The 10,635-nt window shown below is 41.8% G+C and overlaps 1 pseudogene; it reads left to right on the plus strand.

Moving 5' to 3' along the window:
* The first annotated feature begins 2,659 nt into the window (after positions 1–2,659).
* Positions 2,660–10,419, plus strand: LOC132500592 (glutathione S-transferase P-like; annotated as a pseudogene).
* The last annotated feature ends 216 nt before the right edge of the window (positions 10,420–10,635 follow it).

Below are 10,635 nucleotides of genomic sequence, written 5' to 3' on the forward strand. Positions count from 1 at the left end.
CCTCCTCTGCGGCAGAGAAAGAACCTTCAGCATGACTCTTTTCCATCATTTTGTCTCCTCAAGAAGTTTTCTAGAAGTAAACTCGTAAGGTAACCACCATTTTGAGGTCTACAGTGGGCCAAACTGCCCTAGACCCTGTACATAAGTTTTCAATCCACTCTTTATATCAACTTTCTGAGGTGAATAATATCCCAGTTTTACTTGTAAGTGATACATTCAGGCCTCACCAGTCTTTGATTATAAATAGGGTTGTGGTTTTAAGTCGTCAAGTGAGGACACTTTGAAGTCCCTCTGACTGAGGACAAGAAATGACCTGTCCCAGTAACTGGCGAGTATCTTAGGTGAGCGTCTTGGCCCTGGAGCAGTTCCTGTTCCGCCACTTCAGCTCCTTGTAAAGTCACCAACCCAGGCCCCTGCTGCCACCGCCTGGGCCCCAAAGGAGCCTGAGTGGGGAGAAGACAGGAGAAGAAAGAAGGAAAGAAACGGTCCCCTTCACTGAACTTTCATGTGTGTCAGGTGACATGCTATGTGCTCTGCCCACATTACCCATTTGTCCTCACAACAACCCTCTGAAATAAATCCTATTATTATCTCCATTTTATGGGGTGAAGGAAGAAAAGGAATCTCTGAGAGGCTAGGGAACACGTTGGGCTAGCAGGTGGCAGGCAGCTGTCACACGTGGAGGTGTGTCTCCTCCCATGAACTCTAACTGCTGGGCTAGAGCTAGAATTATTAGATTGCCACTAGATTATAGTAATAGATTTACTGCCAAGTTCGTGCTCTTAAAAGTAAATATATGTTTTATTTAATTCTTCCACAGAATAGAAAAGCCCATACAAATCCTATTCAGCATGACTGTCTTAGGCTCCTCTGGCTACTGTAACAAAATATTACAGGCTGAGTGGCTTAAAGTACAGACTTTTATTACTCACAGTTCTGGAGGCTGGGAAGTCCAAGATCAAGGTGCTGGCCCATTTGGTCCCTCATGAAGGCCTACTTCCTGATTCATAGATGGCTGTCTTCTTTCTGTGTCCTCCTATGGCAGAGAGAGAAAGAGAGAGAGAGGTGGTGGGGAGCTGTCTTTTTCTCTTATAAGGACACTAATCCCATCATAAGGGCTTCACCCTCATGACCTAATGACCTCCCAAAGGCCCCACTTCCAAGTACCATTATATTGGAGGGGGATGGTGGTTAGGGGTTCAACATATAAATTTTTTGGAGGACACATTCAGTCCAAAACAACAATGAATATAGAAAACTATTTAATAAGAGATGTGTGTGTCTTCTTTCACATCAGAACTATCTGTCCTATATGCTCTTACATATGGGTATGCTTTTACATGCCTTAAATATTACAGAAATGAATTTTTTCTAGGGTGATCATATGCCATGGTCTCTCCAGTACAGTCTGGGTTTATGCCTGTTGTCCTGGTGGAGTTATTATAACACCTCCTTTTACTGTCAAAAATGTCCTAGTTTGGGTAATAAATTACATGATCACACCTCTTAGTACCAATACTTCAAAAACATATTTGTAGCTTGGAAAGTTTTGTTAATTTTTGAAGCTGCATGATAGGTGTGTAGGGGTTTAACTTCCATAATAAAAAATCTTAAATATACATATTTATAGTTAAGTTTTTTTCTAGTTATGGTTTAAACAAATATGGAATAATAACTTATTTTTGTTCAAGTGATTATCTCTCTCTCAAATATAAAAACATCATCACCGGGACAATAACTTAGAGTTCTCTTTTCATGTATAGAGGTGTGATCTTGAAGAACTGTTGTAAATGAAAAGCATGCAAACTGAACTAGTATAATTGAAAGGTTTTGAATGACCTAGGAGTATTTGTTACATTAAAAGACTAAAGGAAATCCTGTCACTCAAAAGAATCTTTTTGTAAAAGGATCATTAAGGTCCTTATTTTCCTTCTGCAAACAAATATATTTCATATAGCCCATGGAGCAACATGGTTTACACAGTTTTCTCAACTGTAAAACAAGAAAAATACTACTACTTACCTAGAAAGTTGTTGTGAGGGTGAATTCTGAAATTTCATGTGAAGAATGTAGCTCCCTGCCTGGCACAGAGTAAGAACTCGATAGATGTTACTATTTATATCAGCTATTGCCAACATTTTTCTTTATGGAGAGGTGATGTATTGTATCAAGTAAAGTGTTAAATGACAGCAGCAACAAAACACTCTTGGAACTCATTACTGTTTATTACCCTACTGAATTTTTGTAACTGAAAACAGAGAATGAACATATTTAATGTGCCCCAGTGGGCAATGTTGGAGTAAAAATTATATCAAAAAGATAGTTAGGGGACTTCCCTGGTGGCACAGTGGTTAAGAATCCGCCCGCCAGTGCAGGGGACACGGGTTCGAGCCCTGGTCCGGGAAGATCCCACATGCCGTGGAGCAACTAAACCCGTGCGCTATAACTACTGAGCCCACGCGCCTAGAGCCCATGCTCCGCGACAAGAGAAGCAACTGCAATGAGAAGCTCGCTCACTGCAACTGGAGAAAGCCTGCACACAGCAACAAAGACCCAACGCAGCCAAAAGTAAAAATTAATTAATTAATTATTTTTTAAAAAAAGATAGTTAAACGAATTTTACGGTCTCCCATTAATCCATGCAGCCAGCCAGCTAATCATGAACTATTTACTGGATGTGCAAGCCAGGACCTGCACCACTGGACATGGCAAAGCGTGTGACCTGCGGGTAGGTGACGCTGGAGCACCAAACAGTCACGATGTTAGTTTGTTTCGTTTGGTGGAATTAAGAAATCCTGGTTCAATTATAAATCTTCTCAGTAATCAATACTATACCTTTCCACCCTGGCCAGAGAGTTATTTTCCACAGGCTTTAGCAAGGAGCAAAGATGTCTCTGATGTGCTTTTCACTTGTACATTTTCTATGCCTGGAGGCTTAATACAGTCTATGAAAAATCGTTCTTTCATTCTTTTCATTGTCTCTCAAAGCTTCAAGCCTCAGGGCCTTTGAAATAAATCAATACTGAATTCACTGACTTGGGCATTCCAACAGAACAAAGGGAACTTCAGAGACTAGACAAAGCATTAAAAACATTTGGAATATTTTTTCCCCAAAAGTGCCCACTTTTTTCTGATTGGAATAGCAACAGTTAACAGTATTCCCGCAGCAGGATTGCCATTGCTCTGCTTGCAAACAAACTAAAAACTTTGTCAATCTTCCCCGTCCCAAATTCATTTTCTAAATAACAAAGTTAGCGTGTCCCCTTTTAAACAATAACGACTAATTTTAAAAAGAGAGTGTAGGGGCTTCCCTGGTGGCGCAGTGGTTGAGAATCTGCCTGCTAATGCAGGGGACACGGGTTCGAGCCCTTGTCTGGGAAGATCCCACATGCCGCGGAGCAACTGGGTCCGTGAGCCACAACTACTGAGCCTGCGCGTCTGGAGCCTGTGCTCTGCAACAAGAGAGGCCGTGATGGTGAGAGGCCCGTGCATCGCGATGAAGAGTGGCCCCCGCTTGCCACAATTAGAGAAAGCCCTCCCACAGAAATGAAGACCCAACACAGCAAAAATAAATAAATTAATTAATTTTAAAAAAAGAATAAAATAAAATAAAAAGAGTGTAATGATAAAATGTATAATTTTATATAACCTGCTTTCACCCTACTTTATGAATAGTTTTCAAGCAATATATGTACTCAAGTATATTTCAAGTTAAATAACGTCTTTGCCATTAAAATACTTAATAAGTTTTCCGGAGTATGCAAAACAAGCTCTCTCACCTATTTCTGGAAAGCTTACAGCATTGCAGAAAGCAAAATCAGGAGACAATAAGCATACAACGGTGGTATTATAGGTTCAATAGCTTGGGTTGCTAAATATTCTCTTTGGGTTTATAGATCAATAAAGAGCAGGAAGCTCTGGCTTCTATTAGCATGCTTTCAGCTGTAAGACAGAGAGCTCGATTCAAACCAGTTAACAATAACTAGAACTGGTTAACAATAACTAATTTAAAGATAGGGCAACCTGAATTTAGCAGCTCTGTGGTATCAGAAGAACCCAGTAAGGGAGACAACCAAAATGTCACACTTTTTCCTTTATATACTCATTTCTTTTCTAGAATCTTACTGTCATAATATATACAATCCCGTGGTGATACACCTGGCTAGTACTGAGGCTACCAATAGATAGTATGATTCCAACAAACCCTCAAACACTGTAGCCTCAAAAATCTCACTAACCTACCATTCTTTAGAATAATATTAACTTCACAATACCTTGTTTAAAGATATTCTGCGTAGTAATGGGAGCCTAGAATTTGTTATCAGAGGATTACTGCTACTACCCTGCATAATTAGGAGACTTACACCAAGCTATTAATCCCGATGATTTTCAGTCTCCTAATCTGTAAAATGGAGCTTACAAATAATGTGCTCTTAGACTTTATGAAGAATATCTAACAAAACGCCACAGCAAACATGTTATTGATGATAATGCCTTAGGAGACTTGCTTCAATGTCTGCAGCAAGCCATTCATTTACCTCTTGCCTGTGGCTGCTTTGGTGCTACCTTGGCAGGGTAGCTGCGACAGAGAGGATAGACCTCTCGAACCTAAAATATTTAATCATATGATATTGCTTATATTTGGAATCTGAAAAAAAAGATACAAATGAACTTACAAAACAGAAATAGCCCCACAGACATAGAAAACAAACCAATGGGGAAAGCGGGGGGAGGGATAGATTAGGAGGATGGGATGAACATATACACACTACTATATATAAAATAGATAACCAACAAGGACTTACCGTATAGCACAGGGAACTATACTCAGTATTTTATAATAACCTATAAGGGGAAAGAATCTGAAAAATAATAGATATAGGGGCTTCCCTGGTGGTGCAGTGGTTGAGAATCTGCCTGCTAACGCAGGGGACACGGGTTCGAGCCCTGGTCTGGGAGGATCCCACATGCTGCAGAGCAACTAAGCCCATGAGCCACAACTACTGAGCCTGCATATCTGGAGCCTGTGCTCTGCAACAAGAGAGGCTGCGCTAGTGAGAGGCCCGCGCACCGCGATGAAGAGTGGCCCCCGCTTGCCACAACTAGAGAAAGCCCTCTCACAGAAATGAAGACCCAACACAGCCCAAAATAAATAAATAAATAAATTTTAAAAATGATAATAGATATATATGTATGTATAACTGAATCACTGTGCTGTACACCTGAAATTACCATGACATTGTAAATCAACTATGCTTCAATTAAAAAAAAAAGCCTAAAATATTTACTATCTGCCCTTTATGGAAAAAGTTTGCCATGCCCCGAGATGGAGAAGGAAGGCTTTAATACCAGAGATGTAGCTTCACAAGGAGTCTTGTTTTTCTGGATGATTTTTGGATCATGGAAAATAGGAAGGACAATTTAGGAACATGCATATTTTTATCCAAAAAGTGTCTGCCAGAGTCCCAACAAGAAACCGATGGCCTCAGGTAACGAGGAGGGTTTATTTACAAAGGTGTGAATTTAGGAGCTGGGGCTCACCACTGGAAAGGGTAAGGGGAGGGAATAGCTGCCAGGATCACAGAGAATAGGACTCTGTACGGTTAGTGGCCCCAAGAAAAATGGGGATTTCCCATCGAGGGATACAGCCAACTCAATGAGACCTCGTGGGGAGGGAGGAAAGGGGATAAATACCCTGACCTAGCTTGCTTTCCTCTTCCTTCATTTTTCTTACTGGGACTCCTCACTGGCTGAACCCAACCAGAGTGACAGAGGACTTTAGAACAGATCATTGAGTCCATACCGTACAGGCTCCTGGCAGAGAGCAGAGTGGAGACATGCACTGTAATGAAACTTTTTACCTGTGTATTTTAATTTCATCATTTCATATAATCACATAAAACTATACAATCATAATTTTATATCACTTAACTCCACATTTTAACCTTTTATCTAATTGGCTTCCAGCATCATTGTCATTCTAAATGTTTCAACTTTACTTGATTTTATTTTTAATATAAAAATTTTTTCAGATTAAAAAATTTGTGGTTAATATAAAAATAAAAATTTTACTGAAATGTATAATGTAGAAAGCCATCATCCCCAAATCCCCTCAGCAGGGATAATCACTGTGAATAACTGATGTATGTTCATCTAGATTTGGGTGCATATATACATATACATAAAAGATATTTTATTGATATTAGTAGTAAGATAAATGGTACTTGACTTTATACACCATTTTTAAACTTTCCCCTTTATTCAGTTAATAAGTCCTGGGAAATAAAACAGGATATCAAAAAGATATCTGGGAGTTCCCCGGTGGCCTAGTGGTTAGGATTCCAGGCTTTCACTGCCATGGCCTGGGTTTAATCCCTGGTCGGGGAACTGAGACCCCGCAAGCTGCACAGCTCGGCCAAAGAAGAAAAAAAAAAGATATCTGCACTCCCTTGTTTATTGCAGCATTATTCACAATAGCCAAGACATGGAAACAACCTAAATGTCCCTCAGTGGATGAATGGATAACGATACCGTGATATATTTATTGGAATGGAATACTATTCAGCCACGAAAAAGAAGGAAATCCTGTCATTTGCAACAACATGGACACACCTTGAAGGTACTAAGCTAAGTGAAATAAGTCAGAGAGAGAAAGACAAACACTGTATAATCTCACTTATATGTGAGAATCTAAAAAAGCTGAACTTGTAGAAACAGAGTAGAATAGTAGATACCAGGAGCTGGGGATAGAGGAATTGGAGAGATGTTGGTCAAAGGTTATAAACTCGCAATTAAAAGATGAGTAAATTCTGGAGATCTAATGCCCAGCCTTGTGATTATAGTCAAAAATACTGCATATATACTTCAAAGTTGCTAAGAGACTAGACCTTAAATGTTCTCACTATGAAAAAGAAGTGATGTGATGTGGTAGAGGTGTTAGCTAAAGCTATGGTGGTAATCATATTACAATATATAAAAGTATCAAATCAACAAATCGTGTACCTTAAACTAGCACAATGTTATATGTCACTTATACCTCAATAACAAATATATTTTGAAAAATTTCCATGCATTCATTCAAATATTATATATAATATGAATACAAATGTATACTAAGATATTTGTATTAATATTAATGGGGCTTGACTGTACATATTATTTTTTTAATTTTTATTTTATATTGGAGTATAGTTGATTAACAGTGTTGTGTTAGTTTCAGGTATACGGCAAAGTGATTCAGTTATACATATACATGTATCTTCTTTTTCAAATTCTTTTCCCATTCAGGTTATTACAGAGTATTGAGCAGAGCTCCCTGTGCTATACAGTAGGTCCTTGTTGGTTATCTATTTTAAATATAGCAGTGTTGTACATATTTTGAAGCTTTCTTTTTCTTTCAGTTAAGTATGTATCTTAAGAAAATTTCCAGCATTTATTCATTCATTCATTCAAAAAATACTAACATGTATTATGTGGCAGGCTTTGTTCTAGGTGCTGAAGAGGAAACCTCAATGTAAGTGAGTAGAAGGGGAATAAAGAGAGCAAACAATTAAATAGATAAGTGGTAAGTAAAGGGGTACCTGGAAAGGGGGTAGAGATAACAAGAGAAGTTTTATTCTTGGTTGGTCATGAGGGAATCTCCTCAAGAAGATGAACTAGAGCAGATAACTAAAGAATAAGAAGGTCTGGGCTTCCCTGGTGGCGCAGTGGTTGAGAGTCCGCTTGCCGATGCAGGGGACGCGGGTTCGTGCCCCGGTCCGGGAAGATCCCACATGCTGCAGAGTGGCTGGGGCTGTGAGCCATGGCCGCTGAGCCTGCGCGTCTGGAGCCTGTGCTCCGCAATGAGAGAGGCCACAACAGTGAGAGGCCTGCGTACCGAAAAAAAAAAAAGAGTAAGAAGGTCAGACCACATGATGATCTGGAGAAGTGCTTTCGAGGTAGAGGGAAGAGCAGGTGCTCAGTTCCAGTGATGGGATCAAACTTGGCTTGTTCAAGGAACCCAGAGAAGACCAGTGGGGTTAGGATGGAGCTAGCAGGAAGGGAGAGTGGTGGCTGCCACGAGAGGTGTGTCCTGGTAAGAGGTTTGCAATTTATTCTAAGTGCAACAGAAAGCCATGAAATATTTAAGCAGGGATGTGATATGAATTTATCTAGGATTTTACAAGATCAATCTGGATGCTAAGTAGCTAATGGACTGTTTGGAGGGCAAGAACAAAAGCGGAGTGACCAAGTAGGAATCCATTTCTGAGAAAAGCTGTGACTCACTGAGGTTCTAGGAATACAGTGAGGAGTGGTCAGATTCAGGGTGTATATTGAATAGAGAATTCATGGGATATGCTAATGGATTGAATGGTGCAGAAGGGTGATGGTGAGGGAGACAAAAATCAAGAACAACTCTAGGCTTTTGGCAGAAGTCATCCCTAACATTTGTACGTTTGTCTTTATACATTTATGTGACTTACTGAAGGATAAATTCTGAGAAGTATTCTTCTTGGTCAAAAGTTATGACTAGTTTATGGGCTTCCCTGGTGGCGCAGTGGTTGAGAGTCCACCTGCCAATGCGGGGGACACGGGTTTGTGCCCCGGTCCGGGAAGATCCCACATGTTGCGGAGCTGCTGGGCCCGTGAGCCAAGGCCGCTGAGCCTGTGCGTCCGGAGCCTGCGCTCTGCGACGGGAGAGGCCACAACAGTGAGAGGCCCGTGTACGGCAAAAACAAAACAAAAAAAAGTTATGACTAGTTTAAATTTTATTAGATATTGGAACATTCCCTCCCAAAATATTTCTTTTTTCTTTTTTTTTTTTTTTAGCTGTACTGTGTGGCATGTGTGATCTTAGTTCCCTGACAAGGGATCAAAACCATGCCTCCTGCAGTGGAAGTATGGATTCTTAACCACTGGACCGCCAGGGAAGTCCTACTATTTCATTTTTTTAATTCCTAAAGTTGGAAATATTAGCTCTAACCATCTAACCTCCTGTCTTTTTAGTCTCTTATAGGTCCTGTTTTAGATATTATCAGTTTTATCTATTTAATTTCTTTCCCCTCTTTTATACTGCTTCATTCCCCTTTTGTTTTTCCTATATTCCTTTTTGATGACTCATCTTTGTACTGTCTGGCCAGAATCTGGGCCTGAAGGAGCGTGAACCATGGAGGGTTTACACTGTAAACAGGAAACTCTCTCCCAGCTGCTCAGGCACCTGCTCCCTTGGCCTCCTGTGAAAGCAAATTCCCATGGCAGTTAGCAAGTCTCTCTCCAAAGAATTTGTTCTGAGGGGACTTTGCAAACTCCAGGGTCAAGTCTCTTCAGGGCCATAAATTCCACAGTAAGAATAACGTGGTTGATGTGCTTAAAAAGCGTTACTTATCAACAAGTTACACGATTTGGTGTTTACATTTAAAAAAAAAAATCTCTTAAGGGGGAATTCCCTGGTGGTCCAGTTGTTAGGACTCGGTGCTTTCATTGCCATGGCCCAGGTTCAGTCCCTGGTTGGGGAAATAAGATCCCACAAGCCACTTGGCAAGGCCAAAAAATGTCTCTTGTGGTAAAACCCATGGACTCCAGTTGTATTTTAGGCCAACTGTCAACATTAAACCACAAGACAGAAGGTGGTGATGGCATCGGGGAGGGACGTTCAGGTAGTGGCTTGGGTTTGGTCAGGAAGCAGGTGGTGGTAAACCTGAGAGACTCTGAAAGGAGGTGGCATAGAAGTTTAGCAGCCAAGCTATTGGTACCACTTCTAAACCAGCTGTTCAGGGGGATGTGGTTCAGACCTCTTGTCCTGCTCTGATGCTATTTATGCTAATTCTTTTGCAGACCGCAGTGGTCCCTTTCCTCCACGTCAACATCTGTGAAAGATCCTCCACACTGGCCTGAGCTCTGCCACCACCCTGACGCCCCACACCACTGTCTACTTCCCTGTTCCAGGGTCTGTCAAGGCCACACACGTGCTGCGGGCTGACCAGGGCCAGAGCTGGAAGGAGGAGGTGGTGACCAAGGAGACCCAGCTGCAGTGCTCACTCAAGGCCTCCTAACTGTACGGGCAGCTCCCCAAGTTCCAGAATGGAAACCTCACCCTGTACCAGTCCAATGCCATCCTGCGACACCTGGGCTGCTCCCTGAGTCTGTGTGGGAAGGACCAGCGGGAGGCAGCCTTGGTGGACGCGGGCAACTAGAGCGTGGAGACCCTCCACTGCCGATACGCCACCCCGATTTACAACAACCCCGAGGTGGGCAAGGAGGATGATGGGAAGGCACTGCCCGGGCACCTGAAGCCTTTTGAGCCTTGTCCCAGCACCAGAGAAGCCCGACCGCATTATGGCCAAGCAGATCTCCTTCACAGGCTACAAGCTGCTGCACTGGCTGCAGACTCACCAGGTCCTGGCCCCGCCATGCTGCCTTCCCACCACGCACAGAAAGTAAATCGCCCCATTCAACAGGAAACAGTGAGGGCTTGTGGCACTCTCTGCAGAAGAAGAAAGGGACCTGCCTGCTTCCCTTTCCCCAGGACCAATCAAATTTCCAAGAGGTTCTCCACACTGAAACCAGCTTTCAGATGCACTTGAAGAATCTTTTCCTTAGGGCTCAAGCTGGCCACCAGTTTATCCCAAACCAAGTTTGTTCCACATGTGGCCCCTC

The sequence above is a fragment of the Mesoplodon densirostris genome, chromosome 13 (genome assembly GCF_025265405.1).
Source record: "Mesoplodon densirostris isolate mMesDen1 chromosome 13, mMesDen1 primary haplotype, whole genome shotgun sequence".
Classification (NCBI taxonomy): Eukaryota; Metazoa; Chordata; class Mammalia; order Artiodactyla; family Ziphiidae; genus Mesoplodon; species Mesoplodon densirostris.